The following is a 14584-nucleotide window of genomic DNA, read 5'->3' as shown; positions in this document are numbered from 1 at the left end:
GAACTGCATCTGCACACGCATTATTCAAGTCAGTCACCCAAGTCGCTCACTCTACATCCGGGCTCCGAACTTTCAAAATGTCAAAACTTCGAATTGTTCTGAATTTGTCTAAATGATAAAATAATTTTTTTGTGTTTAAACAATGTTTGTCTCCCAAGCTGTATATTCATTCTCTAGGTTTTAAAAGTTAGGTGGGAGTTGTTGTTGTTGTCGTTGTTGTTGTTGTTGTTTTTGTTGTTGTTGTTTATTGCAAGGAAAGATACATGACGGAAACAGGTATCTCAATGTATGAATTGTTTCTTTTTTGGCTTTTAATGTGGTTTTATCAGAAAAAAACAAAGTTAAAAAACAAAGGAATACTGTACTCACCGATACAAGAACGAGACAAGACGGTACGAATTTTCGCTTATGGAAGCTTCATCAGGAAAAACAAGAACACAAAAGACAACAAAAAGCAGACGCAACACGGAACGAACAAGGTTTGAAAGAAAATGGAGGGGGAAACACGCAAAAAAGGGAAGGAACTCTAGGAACCGAAATGAATGAAAGGGGAGAGAAGTGGTTGGCTAGGAACGGAAAAAAACATATCATATATGCCCAGACTTAACACAGAAGTGACCGAAAGATGTTTTGACGGATTGTTGGAGTTAATTATGCCAGCCTTGAATAGTACACATTACCGAATTCACAAAAGCGGCGCTGATAAACCTGAACGAACCAGACGGAACTACCAACAACAGCGGCTGCAATGACTGCAGCAGCTTCAGGCTAACATCAAACTCCACGGCTCTCAGCTTGAACACAGTTGGCGAAGATAATGCAGTTTGAAATATGTCAGTCTTAATTATGCATGGGCAGTGTAGTTGCTCTGGATACCAAGACTCTTGGGCCGAGGTGCACGAGAAAGTTTCCAACCGGGTTACGTAGGTACCAGCTTCAGTGTTGGATTGTTTGCTTGTTTGCTTAACGCCCAGCCGACCACGACGGGCCATATCAGGGCGGTGCTGCTTTGACATATAACGTGCGCCACACACAAGACAGAAGTCGCAGCACAGGCTTCATGTCTCACCCAGTCACATTATTCTGACACCGGACCAACCAGTCCTAGCACGAACCCCATAATGCCAGACGCCAGGCGGAGCAGCCACTAGATTGCCAATTTTAAAGTCTTAGGTATGACCCGGCCGGGGTTCGAACCCACGACCTCCCGATCACGGGGCGGACGCCTTACCACTAGGCCAACCGTGCCGGTAGCTTCAGTGTTGGATTGGCTGAATTCACATGCAAATCTCATTTTCAACCAATCCGACTAAGTGGCTGGTTCCCACCCGGTTGGTATCTTTTTCGTGCACATCAGCACAGGTGAAGCTCGTGCACCCTGAAGGCATCTCGATCTCCACCTTGACTAAATGCCGTGGCTACAGCTCACAACCCCAGCTGTAGAGAGTGTGTATATAGACATATGGTTCTTCTGTAAGAATGTTTCTAGCATTTTAAGCCAGAGGTACAGAATGGCTCTTTAATATACCACAAAGAAGCCCAAGGGTCCCTTTGTTAACCGCTTTGTGTCTAGCCAAGTCTTCACACAGGCAGTGGTGGGGGGTACATACAGTAACTGAGATACACGAAGCGATGTTGTCTCAATGGTGATGTAGCAACTTTATACTACTTACCAACCCCCCCCCCCCTCCTCCCCATCCCTTCTTCTTCACACTGTTGGCCTCAGAACCGCAAGATTATGAAGCTTTTCTGCGAGCCGTGAGGCCAAAGATTTCTGGGTTTTTTACAAGCTCCAAGTTTCGTTTGCTTATTGCATAAATTGCGTCTATTCCGCGTGATCTGAGCAGAGGGATCGAAAACTGCAGCTACAAACAGATATATCAGCCTGTAAAGCCAAAGAGGAGGAGGGTTGTGTTTTTGTGTCGGGTGTAGGGGGGGGGGCGGGTACGGGTACGGGAGAGGGGTCTAGGGTGATGTAGACAGGAATTGGGGGGGGGGGGGGGTACTGTACGCAGAATGTTTGCAGAATGTTTGAATGCAGACTACTACAATTATGTGAGATTATACGAGTATATGCAAGTTATGGCGGGCATGCAGACAGCAACTGGAAAGAGAGAGAGAGAGAGAGAGAGAGAGAGAGAGAGAGAGAGAGAGAGAGAGAGAGACACACACACACACACACACACAGGTGTGTGTGTGTGTGTGTGACTGTCTTCGTGCGTGCGTGCGTGCGTGTGTGTGTGTGTGTGCGTGCGTGTGTGTCAGTGTGTGTGTGTTTCCAAGAGAGAGAGACAGAGGCACAGAGACAGAGATAGACACACACAGACACAGCACTAACCAAACCACCAGCAAAACAACATAACATGACCAGACACAGACAGGATGACAGATAAAGTGTATCGGCAGGCAGCAGGCAGTATATTACATCGCGATTAGCCCGCTTCATCCCATGGCACTGCTATGCAACGCAATGCTGCGCTATAGCCTTGTCTGCATGCTCTTGTTAGAACGATTGCTCCATCCACACGGCACAGCCAGCCTCCCTTCATAATACCTATGTCTGAATGTGTCTGTGTTTGTGTGTGTGTGTGTGTGTGTGTGTGTGTGTGTGTCCGTGTGTGTGTGTGCAGTCGCGTCGGAAACAGGCACAGGTGTGCCGACACCGACAGGCTTTAGGCTCGCAGCCTCCCGAGGTCACGTGACTGCAGGTAAGTTTTCAGGTGCACACCGTTTGACTATGAGCGCGGCGCGACAGGTGTGGTGTAGCCACGACGCGCTGTACATAGTGTAGTGTGGCGATGATAGGTTTATGAAGCGATGGATCTCTGGCCTCACTCACACAACAGTGATGCAACAGATGTGGGCCATGCATGGTCGCCCCCTGTGTCGGGTGTAACCCTTCATTCATTCAGGGATATGTCATCTGTTCTATACTTCAGCCGCCGCTGCTGTTGAAAACATCAGGTTTGACTGAGGCCGAAGGGAACGCAGCACCCAAGCATAGGTAAAACAGATAAAACACACCTACTCCTTCTTCCACCCTTCCTCCTTATCTATTCTCTAGTTTCTTTCTCTTTTCTTCTTTTTCACAGTGCGTTAAAGCCTCGCTTCGGCGTACGCTTCCAACAATTCTTGCTCACATTCTGTAACACCAGATGAACATAAAAACAGGCTAGAACTATGCACATCGGAGATCTACAGCAAGACAGTTCTGATTGAACAGCAAGAGCGAGTGATGTGTTTGAAGATTTCTTAACAAACACTAGTTTTTCACATTGCATTTGATCAATGGGTTAACACCTGGTACCGTACGAAATTATTACAGACATTGTGCTTCATGACAGGATTGCTCTTTCTGCACGTGTGCGAGGTGTTTGTTGTTTTGTCGGACAAAGCATCAGAGAACGATGTTGCAGAACGGACGTGAGCATCAAGATAACGACTTTCGCATATATATATATATACAAGGAACTTGGTCGATAAATATCGACAGGGGGCCGACAAATGGTTTAAATGGGAAATGTGTGTATATGGGTGTGGGTTTGAAACAAACAAACAAACCAACCCATGTGAACCCCGGGCCGCAGGCCTTCGATGTAGTGATTGAAAAAAAAGGATGTTCTCAAATGGTTCAATTCTCATTTGGTCTGATTCTCAAATGGTACCGGTATACTCCCCCCCCCCTGGCCGCAGGCCTAGGAGTAAAATTTTATAGACACTGACCTTCTTCCCAGGGGTCATTGACCCAGTTTTAGCTATGAGAGGTGGTTCGCCCAGAGGCTGTAGAGTATACTGGGGCGGTCTCTTTGATGTCTTGAGAGGAAACTTGGCCAGGGTAGTACATGCACCAGAACTGGTGGACACCAAGGACAAACATGAAATCGAAGCAGTTTGCTTTCAGAGGGAACGGTCGTCAGCAACTCAAACTTCTCTGTTTTCTTTTTTTTTTAAATCTGACTTTCTTTGTGGCCCCCTGACTCCGCCCCCCTCCCTCTGTAAGGACCCCCCTCCACAAGGACCGATTTTTGTCAACATTTTAAAGGTCGCTAGAGAGGGGTTCCACTGTATGACCTAACCGCTACTGGCAGACGGCCTCAATCTTCACGCGCAAAGACGAGATTAATAGGTGCTCGGTTTTGGTATTTTGAATTACATTACATTAAACCTTTGTTGGGTTTCATGGTCATGGCAACAGCCATAATAATATTACATGATGTATAATATCATATTTCAGCATATGTGAATTACATGTCATCATACTAAACTGTCATACATTTTTATTCCTACATTATTCTGATTGATCACAACCAAACCTACTATCATTGGACACATCCAAATGCAAGCGCCTGTTCTTGACAATTTAGATCAGTGCAATTTCCTGGGTCGGGCTTTGCCACAGACACTCACGGTTTGGCCTGTAGGTAAAATGTACAATGTATTTTCTGATTTGTGCACAAAAGCTTTTTTTCTTTTTTCTTTTTTTTAACATAACAATGTTTAATGTCACTGTATGTTTAAAAGACCATGGTCATATTTGTAAAAAAAATGTTAAATTAGAAAATAAATAACATTTTGGTTCATGATTTTTCCTACACCTGTGCTAAAAATAAGAAATAAAAATGTCGGGTATATAAGTCACTCAAATACAGCTAGGTATGAATGGCTCGGTTTGAGTTTGTTGCAGTTGACCCTGCACAAAGCGACATATCATGTTTTTGTTGAACAATTTTGACGTCACCCCTCCCATAGGGTGACGTATTTCACAACTTCCTGTGTTACACAAACTCTGTGATGACCAATTTTGACGTCACCCCTCCCATAGGGTGACGGATTTCACAACTTTCTACAGATGAACAATTTTGACGTCACCCCTCCCATAGGGTGACGGATGTCACAACTTCCTGTGTACACAAACTGATGACGTATTTCACAACAAAATGGCGCTGCCCATGGTCAACCTCGAAACTATCCGTATAGAATGGGGGCGTCCTCGCCCCCATAATAAGCAAACACATGAGCTGACTGAAGAAAAATGCGGCAAAAATCGTCTTCTTGAAGCCGATTGTGTCCGACGGCGTGCCTTTGTGTTCAAGAAAATGCAGCAAAATTAATACCGTCTTCTTGAAGCAGATTGTGTCGTGCCTTGGTGTTGAATAAGTGCAGCAAATACCGCCTTCTTCAAGCCCATTTTTTCGTGCTTTTGTGTTCCAAAAAAATGCAGCAAAACCCGTCTTCTTAGCTTTAAGCATATCGTGTCGTGTTTTTGTGTTCAAGAAAATGAAGCAAAAACTGTCTTCTTTAAGCATATCGTGTCGTGTCTATATGTTCCTATTTGTACCGGGCACCAACCTTATGTGTCGGTACGGTGGTTCGGATTGTGCGACCAGCTGATGAGGGAGAGAGTCGCTTGTTCCACCTAATTTAACCGTTGTTAATCGTTCTGGTGACAGATAGCCGAGTTTGAGTATCCGCCTGACAACAATAAGCGTCCTTTTGAGTGAGGTGGCCTCTCTTCGGAGGGAAATTAAAACACACAAAACGAAGACCGTGGTACTTCTCAGTTGGTCTCACCGAACTTCTGCCATCGGTTCCAGTGTTTTGTTTAGATGTGTTCTTTATTCTGAGATGACCTATCTTCGGAGGGAACTGACACATTACAAGCACCACTGCACTGCAGAGTGGGTGGTCCCCGACTTCTAGTTTCGATGCCAGTTTCCTCTCTGCATGTGATCATCATTCTGAGATGTCCTCTCTTCGGAGGGAACTGACACATTACAAGCACCACTGCACTGCAGAGTGGGTGGTCCCCGACTTCTAGTTTCGATGCCAGTTTCCTCTCTGCATGTGATCATCATTCTGAGATGTCCTCTCTTCGGAGGGAACTGACACATTACAAGCACCACTGCACTGCAGAGTGGGTGGTCCCCGACTTCTAGTTTCGATGCCAGTTTCCTCTCTGCATGTGATCATCATTCTGATATGATCTCTCTTCTGAGGGAACTGACGCTCAAATTACAGGGTCGACTGTTAAGTTCAATAGGTCGTCCGAAATTCAATGTCGATTTCAGTTTCATGTCTGGATGTGTCTTGCCTTCCGAGGTGTCCTCTCTTCGGAGGGCACTGACGCTTACATTACAGATACCACTGCAAAGTTCAATAGGTCGTCCGAAATTCTTATCTCGAATTCAGTTTCATTTCTGAGTGTATCTTGTGTTCTGAGGTGTCCTCTCTTCGGGGGGGGGAACTGACGCTCACATGACAGATACCATTGTGAAGCTGAAAGGTCGTCCGAAATTCAATGTCGATTTTAGTTTCATGTCTGGATGTGTCTTGTATTCTGAGGTGTCCTCTCTTCGAAGGAACTGACGCTCACATTACAAATCACTTCTGGACAGCTCAGTTGGCCTTCCCAAACTTCTAATTTTGAAGCCAGCCTCCTGTCTCACCATACTCACCACGCAGGACACACCCAATATGCTGCGTAGCATACATAAAACTGCAGCGCAATAGTGCCGACATTTGGGTGAAGATGCTACTCTTTTGCGGTGTGTTAATGCCCAGATAATGAGTTTTCCGCGCTGTTGCGCGAGTGAATAGATACACACCCCAACGGGATGAATGTCACCGCACTCCCGTCAAGTAGAACGCCAGCTCCCCATTCCGACGCTTTTATATTGCTGCTGCTTTGCTCTGTCCAGAAAGGTGCAGGGACTGCGAACTGGAGGATGCTTGGAGGGGCGGTGTGGGTCCTCGGAGTTAAAGGTATACAAACCATTCTCGTGTTAGCGATTGCGTACATCAACTCAGATCTAGTCCGGAGCTGTTTACATGAGAAATGAGCATCCATCCACGTGAACACAAACCTAAACTCAACAGCCGGTCTGCTTCCTGCGCAAAGTGGGAATTTTTGACATAGATCTGTGTCAAGCTGCAAAATTGATTTTGCGCACAGGAATTTCGACATATCATCATTATCAAGTTGTAATCGATTTTTGTCTGTTGCGTATCTTGTTTGTCCACTTTTAACACTTTCTACCCCACCTATGTTGACCAAGTTTGTTTTTTGTAGCCGAGACCAACTGTGCTGCAGCAGCGGGTAACTCAGAATTGTAGTAACTGTGTAGAAACTGTGTATTAACACGATGGAATGCAGGCGTTAGATCGACGTTACAGGAAGCGACTGAAGGGACTGTGTGTACGGATATATCCGTACCAGGTCAGATAGAGCCATCTGAGTGGGTACGGATATATCCGTACCTGGGAGACAAGGAGTTAAGGCCGCTCGGTCAAAGTTCTTGTGATGTTTTGTTTTGGTCCTGCATTAAATGTTCCAATGACTTAATCTTTATTTTTTTTCTTTATTCATTTTTTCTTCTTCTTGAATTTGGAACGTTAGCCGTCTATCTGTTTCGGATTTTCGATTTTTCGCACACCAAAATCTGCAAAGGAAGCAGCAAGACTTTTGAATTTTGGTTGGCTTTGTGTCAAAGTGGGATGATGTTCATATCACATATGGAATCCTTCGCAGATCTGAGGTGATGTACATGATCGCTTATCCGCGAGAAGAAATGAAGCTTTAAGTTGCCACAGTTGAGATCGTTCGAGTGATATTTACACAGAGCAAACCAGGCCCCTGTTTCCAACCATCGATCATCGTTTTGTTTCTTTCTTTCATTTCCCCCCTTGCATTTAGGATCCTGCAGTGATGAGAAACGTTCTCCACCAGCCCCACTCTGTCTCTGTCTATCTCTGTCTGTCTGTCTGTCTGTCTGTCTTTTTGTTTGTCTGTGTCTCTGTCTGTCTGTCTGTCTGCAAGTCTCCCTCTCTCCCTCTCTGTCTCTTGTTCTCTCTTTTTCTCTCTCTGTCTCTCTGTCTGTCTCTCTGTCTGTCTCTGTCTCTCTCTGTCTCTATCTCTCTCCCCCCTCTCTCTGTCTCTGTCTCTCTCCTTCTCTCTCTCTCTCTCTCTCTCTCTCTCTCTCTCTCTCTCTCTCTCTCTCTCTCTCTCTCTCTCTCTCTCTCTCTCTCTCTTGACCCTACCCCTCTCTATCTCTATCCCCTTCGCAACCCCACCCCCGGAGTTATAGACAGAACTATTAGGAACAAAATGCCTGCTCTTATTACCACATATCGTTTTGTTACAACAGAACGAAGCTCTTCAAAGCGCAGACTTGAAAAGTACGTAACACCGACTTCCCTGTGTTGGTGTACGTGCCAGAGTGACTGAAATACTTCTTCATTTCGGATGACAGAGTTGAATTGAAATATGTTTTCCCCATTCCTCACTGATGCCTAATAATTATCCCTAAAGCAATGTGACAGCCTCATTCAGTGTACGGTAGAAGCAATCATGCTTCCTTCGCCCATTGCTCTTCACACAACCTGTATGTGAAAGAAAAGGTAAAAGGAGGAGGACCGAAGATGCACAAGATAGAGACCGAAAGGGTTTATAGCCGTTTATGGGGAAAACATAGAAAACACAACTGTGACGGACACAATCAAATGATGCAGTGATTTTTTTTCCCCCGCGCTGCCCTGCGTAAGACGATGTGTCATTTTAGCCTGACAAGAGTGGTCGCATAAATCTGTCAACGAAAAAATAACAGGAAAAAGGGAGGGCAAGCTTTGTAGCATCCCACGCCTCTCCACAGTGCGCAGATTTTACCTCAGTTTGAGTTGCGTGTCAATACATCAGATACGAGGCGGGGATAGCCAAACTTCATAGCGCTCGCCGCGGGGTTGGAGAGTGAAGAGAAGGGTCCGCTGCTTCCATCACGTTCGCTCTGTCCCTGGGGACATTGTGTAGCCCGCATCAGCGATTTGCCGCAGCAGCAATTTCTTTTCTTTTCACAAACAAAAATTGCAGCGGAAGTTTTAAACTTTATATTTTTCCCATGAGCTGCATAAAGTCCTTGTTTTCTTGTTGTCAAGTGAAAAAAAGTCGCACTTGCATTGATGTAAGCGGGCAGTTCCATTCATTGGGAGAAGCGATGGAGAAAAATGCAGACACAAAAGCGGTTAATGGAAAAAGAGTAAACATTTGTTACCCAGAAGACCAAAGGTTCTATAGTAAATGTTAAATAGAAGTAGACCAGGAAAAAAATTACGAGGGGAGATCACGTGGGACTTTAAACTCAAACTTACATATTGGTTTTATTGAAAGTGGGAGGTCTTCTTCTTCTTCTTCGTTCATGGGCTGAAACTCCCACGTACGCATAGTTCACTCATGTTTTTTGATGAGTTTGTTTTTGCGTGTATGACCGTTTTTACCCCGCCAGTCAGGCAGCGATACTCCGATTCCAAGGGAAGCATGCTGGGTACTCTCGTGTTTCTATAACCCACCGAACTCTGCCATAGAATACATGATCTTTTCCGTGCGCACTTGGTCATGTGCTTGCGTGTGAGGTCTAAATTTCACAATGCAAAAGAACGACTAAAATCAACATCTGATCTGAAATTGCAGCATCTGAAACGTAGCAGACATACCGTCTTTGTGACGCCACCGACACTCGCCGAACAGAGTTGTGCTTCTTGCAGGACAACAAAATCCACGATGGCGGCTTTTGTGCCATTCTGACTTGTTTGTATTACCGATTGTAGCCTAAGCAAATATCGGCTTTTAAAAATGATCTGCAAGGTAAAGAGACAACTTCGACTTTGAAATAGGCTTACACGTGTGATTTTGGGTTCGGTTCCCCTTAACCTAAAGCAGTGTGGATGAAACAAGGACACGGGTCAACAATTCGTGTATCAAAGGCTTCGGTGACTGCCTTGTTGCGTGTTTCGCTATAATTATTAACACACTATGGTTCTTGGTCTTCTGCAAGAAAAGTGGACTGGGCGGTCTTGGAGCCTGTGGTTTTTACTACTTACTTTGAATTTATTTGACATGTTACTTCTTGAAAAGGACTTTTTGATTTCTTTTCAAATGTGTTGCTGCATTTTGTTGTCAGCTAAATTGTAGTATTTTTTGTTATCGCAGTGGACGCTTCGAGCTGTAGTCAAGCTTTTAATTATTATAATCATAATTATTACAAACCTGTCATTGTTAGCGTTTCTGTTCGTCATCGTACGTTCAGTTCATTCATTACAGTGGATTTCCTCCCAGCGATTTAATCAAAAGTGTGTTCGTTGCCGAAGGAAAACGTATACTTGCTGTACCCTTCAATTGATAATTCTTTTAATAGATATTTTTTATTCAGCAATGGCTAGCCACAGGTTTTCCTGGTTTCGTTCCCTGGGTAGCCCAATCAAGGGGCTGATGGTTTCAAAATTAGAGGACTTGCGTTAGGGAACATCAACTTTGGGAAGGTATTTTGTGTTGAATCTTTATCTTTTCTTTTTGCCGGTCAAATCCTTGGTTTAATTCCCACAGCAAAAAACACGAAGCGGAACATTGCTAAAAAGACATGGGTAGTTTCCCTACTCACTTTTTTTCACCTGGACTACTCGTAAAAAAACCAAAAACCAACAACAAAACCACCAGTACTGTATAGTTTCTCTACTCATGTACTATCTAGAATGGTCACTGTTCCGCGTAGTCCTTATTCGATTGGCAGGACTGCATTAACCGGTTCCATTGTCTGTCCCTCCTAGAATTATGTCCGTCATACAACCAGAACCAGATACATAGTACCCTTTTTGTTGAAGGGAGCCCTGTTCAATTAAGCTGGTCATGCGGCAAGATCCAGTTTTATGTCTCTACAATTGCTATGTCTCCCCAATCGGTATGGCCCGACAATCGGCAGTCGGCCTGGCCAGTCTATAGAACAGCTCAGGCCGTGTGTGGTGAAAAACAATGGACTCTGCCAGGCTCTGTCCATAACAGAACTGCCAAAACGGAGAGGTTTTTGTGGCCAATGGATGGAAATATAATCAGCAGCCTTGTGATAAACGTCTGTTGACAATTTCCTGCCTCTTCCGCTGTGTCCCTGATATGGGTGGAACGTGTAATGTATACAATACGACACGTGCTCTTTGGCCTTTGTCTGTGTAGTTCGGTCCTGCTACTTTCTGGTTCGCGAAATGGTGTCGTGTATGGGTTGTTTTTTCAGTAGTACTCACCCAGTGTCTGACCTGTCTGAAAACACTTCCGCGTGGAGGGGTTTTGCTGCCCGCCCAGTGACTCAGATAAAGGGGGAAAATGTTCTCTGCTCGCGCGGCAGCAAGCAGGTTGTCTCTGAACTGTACTGGTGTTAGCAAGTCTTTGGCTGTAAGTGTGTTCTAAACCAGTTTTCGACGGGACCTGCCACAGTTCTGACGGTAACACCTCTCACCTGAGGGCTGGCTTTAAATGTACAAAACAGTACAGTGAAACCCACTTTTAAGACCACTGGGGGGTCCACAGTAGTGTTACAAATAGTACATACACCGTATCATGTCTGTGCACTCGTGAATTGTTAATTTGAAACCTTGCAGGATGATGCAAGATATTTCATGTCAGCTGACTACGGTAGAAACTTGTTACTGAGTGACGTCATCACGTTCCAGGACGAACCCGTCCGGAAAGATTTGTGTTTGTTTTCCATCACTTTTATTGCGCTGTTAACTGGGTTAACTTTCATGTTTATGGTGCTGTACAGAATATCCGACATGTTCTATACGGTAGGTCATGGATCGATGTGATTTGTTCTTGTGTTTTGAGAGTTTGCCTCCACCATCGATTTTCAGTGAATGGCAATTCACTACACTGGAATGGGCAAAATCACAATGTGCTTGGCGATTTACTACAGTTGCCCTGGAATGGGCAAAATCACAAGGTGCGTGACAATTCACTACAATTGCACTGGAATGGGTAAAATCACAAGGTGCGTGACGTGACAATTCATTACAATTGCACTGGAATGGGTAAAATCACAAGGTGCGTGACAATTCACTACAATTGCACTGGAATGGGCAAAATCACAAGGTGCGTGACAATTCACTACAATTGCACTGGAATGGGCAAAATCACAAGGTGCGTGACGTGACAATTCTTTACAATTGCACTGGAATTGGTAAAATCACAATTCAAGGTACATGACAATTCATTACAGGTGCCCCCAAAACACGTGCATGGTGATTCGCTACAATATTGCACTGGAATGGGTAAAAACACAAGGTACATGATGACAATTCATTACAGTTGCACTGGAATGAGTAAAACCACAAGGTTAGCGGTGACTAAAATGATCCACTGTTGATCTTGGACCACACTGACACTGGGGAACCTTAATTCAGCCGGCAATTAAGGTCGGTGCGGGCTGCAGAGAGCTTCCTGTGGATCCTCGCCTGTCGCAAAACGTCTGTTGCCTTGATGTGGGCCATACATAGACGGCTGGCTTCCTCTCGGTGGCCGCGGGCAAAGAAGACAGCGAGGAGTCTGGAACACTCTGACCTTTTCACCAACACACGCTGATTATGCTTCCGGGAGTCGCCGCCATGTTTTTCTAGCAAAGCACACAGCCCAGTATGTCGTGATAGTTTAGTTTAAGCTTCACTTGGAGTGGTGTTTTTTTTTCTTCTCGAGGTTATTATTTTTTTGCGGGGATGGGGTTGTGGGGGTGGGGTGGGTGGGGTGGATGGGGGGGGGGGGGGGTGTCGGACCGTTTCATAATTTATCCACGTGAAAAAAAGTATCGCGGGGTTCCGGGATTTGCCGCCGTGTTGTCCCGCTTCGTGGATAATTATTAAAGTCTAGCGTGTGTGTTTACTTAAACTTTACTTCGAGTGTTTGGCTCTTTTTCAGTCTTGGGTGGTGAGGGGGGGGGGGGGTGGCGGGGTTATAACTTGAGGAACCTTTTATTATGTTTCCACGTGATCAGCCGGATTATGGTCGCGGGGCACAGTTGCCACCATGTTTTCCTACGACAACACTAGCCGAGTGTGTCGTGATATGTCAGTTTAACTTTACATCGAGTGTTTGGTTCTCTTTTGGGGGGTGGGGGTGTATGTGTGGGAATTGGGGGGGGGGTCCTTCTTGAGCAACCCGGCTTTCATTATTTTTGTCTTCTGCGAGTATAGTTCTGGGAGTTGCCGCCATGTTTTCCTAGGGCTGCATATTATAGCTTCGAGTCTTACGCATCCCTGATATTAATTGGGCGAAGTCAACTCCACGAAGCCGTTCGCTGCACGAAGCTTTGGCACTGTATTTTTGGTTTAAAAGACTTTGAAAAATCTAGCTGGTTTCCGTAATATTGTACACAAGAAGGATAGTATTTCTCAACCGCTAGACTGAGTTCCTCAACCGCTGGAAGGCCGTAAGCGGGCTCGCTGGTTAGCAACACTTTAATGCTTTTTTTTATGAAACGGGGTTTTCATCTCAGAAGGATTACGTTAAGCCCGCACTGCTCTTAATAAACGGAGGATTGAGGACTAGAAAGAGAGGAGGATGCGAAAGGGACTGGGCACTGAGTTTGAAGCCTGGGAGGAGCACTTGCTGCATATTTCACGCAGGAAAACAAATCTTGGTAGAGAAGATGAAAACCTGTTTTGACTTTGAGCTGTTAGATTTTTTTTCGAGACGTTTGAAAAAGGAATATAGTGAACTTGAAAGAAACCACACACACGCACGCATCCACACACACACACACACACAACAACAACAACAACAACAACAACAACAAAAACAACAACAACAACATCAACTACAGCAGAAACAAAAACAACAACAATAACAACAACAATAACAACATCAACACCAAAAACCAAATAATCATGGGCGAACACAAACGTCTGTGAAAGTTTGTTTTATCTCTCTTATCGTTATCACCGTTTGTTTGTTTGTTTGTTTGTTTGTTTGTTGTGTACTTGTTTGTTTAGTCACATCAGACGTGTTACACCTTTAACCTTCCCCCCACAAGCTACGATTCGAACTTTGGCACAATCGACATGTCCGTTCTGAAGAAAGAAAAACACCGCGGGGAGCGAATCTTGACCATTAGATCGATCGTGCGCTTTACTTCCACACACGGGCCGCCCAGGTGATGACATGTAGACCAAGAAATTTGGTTGATTAAAATCAACAGGGGTCGAAGCCGTGCTATAATTAAAGAAGCACTAATATACGGATACATGTGAAAGTAAGCAGTTGTCCCTCGAATGTTCTTCATGAACATGTAAGAGCTGTCATGCAAAGATGAAGTGGTATTAATATTCTTGGCATCCTTTGCACAAATTCTAATTTGTCTTCCATTTGCAAATTGAGATCAGCAGCACACGTGTGTCCATACAGCCAATAGCGGCTAGCTGGGCAGTTGCAGAAGCAAGGACGATGGCAATCGACACTGACCAGATCACGAGAGTAATTTAATCCACGGGATGCATTGTGGAAGAGGGTTAGCCGTAGTAATTGGCAGGGTGGAATTAGCCCTTTCCGCGGCCAGGCCGACTGAGCCGTGACCTTTGGACAGTCTCGCGCCGTGACAACACTCCATGAATAATTCAGACCGCACAGCAAGCAAAATCTCCACTGTAGATTGACCGTTCAACCGCAAAGACACAAACACCACTATTTTCTTCATTTTCAATTCTACCAAATGATACTTGGTTTTGTCTAAGCTACGGATTTTAAAACCTCCAAAATTCTGTGTAAACCAAATCTTAAAAT

General features: G+C 44.9%; 1 protein-coding gene across 1 annotated transcript in view; it reads left to right on the top strand.

Moving 5' to 3' along the window:
* Positions 1-14584, top strand: part of LOC138973727 (ras-specific guanine nucleotide-releasing factor 2-like) — a gene marked incomplete at its 3' end in the record, with an annotated part of 293414 nt that overhangs the window by 24238 nt on the left and 254592 nt on the right.

Source organism: Littorina saxatilis, linkage group LG1, assembly GCF_037325665.1.
Source record: "Littorina saxatilis isolate snail1 linkage group LG1, US_GU_Lsax_2.0, whole genome shotgun sequence".
In the NCBI taxonomy this organism is placed as follows: Eukaryota; Metazoa; Mollusca; class Gastropoda; order Littorinimorpha; family Littorinidae; genus Littorina; species Littorina saxatilis.
Note: the sequence above shows the minus strand (reverse complement) of the source record. Positions and strands in the feature narration are given on the sequence as shown.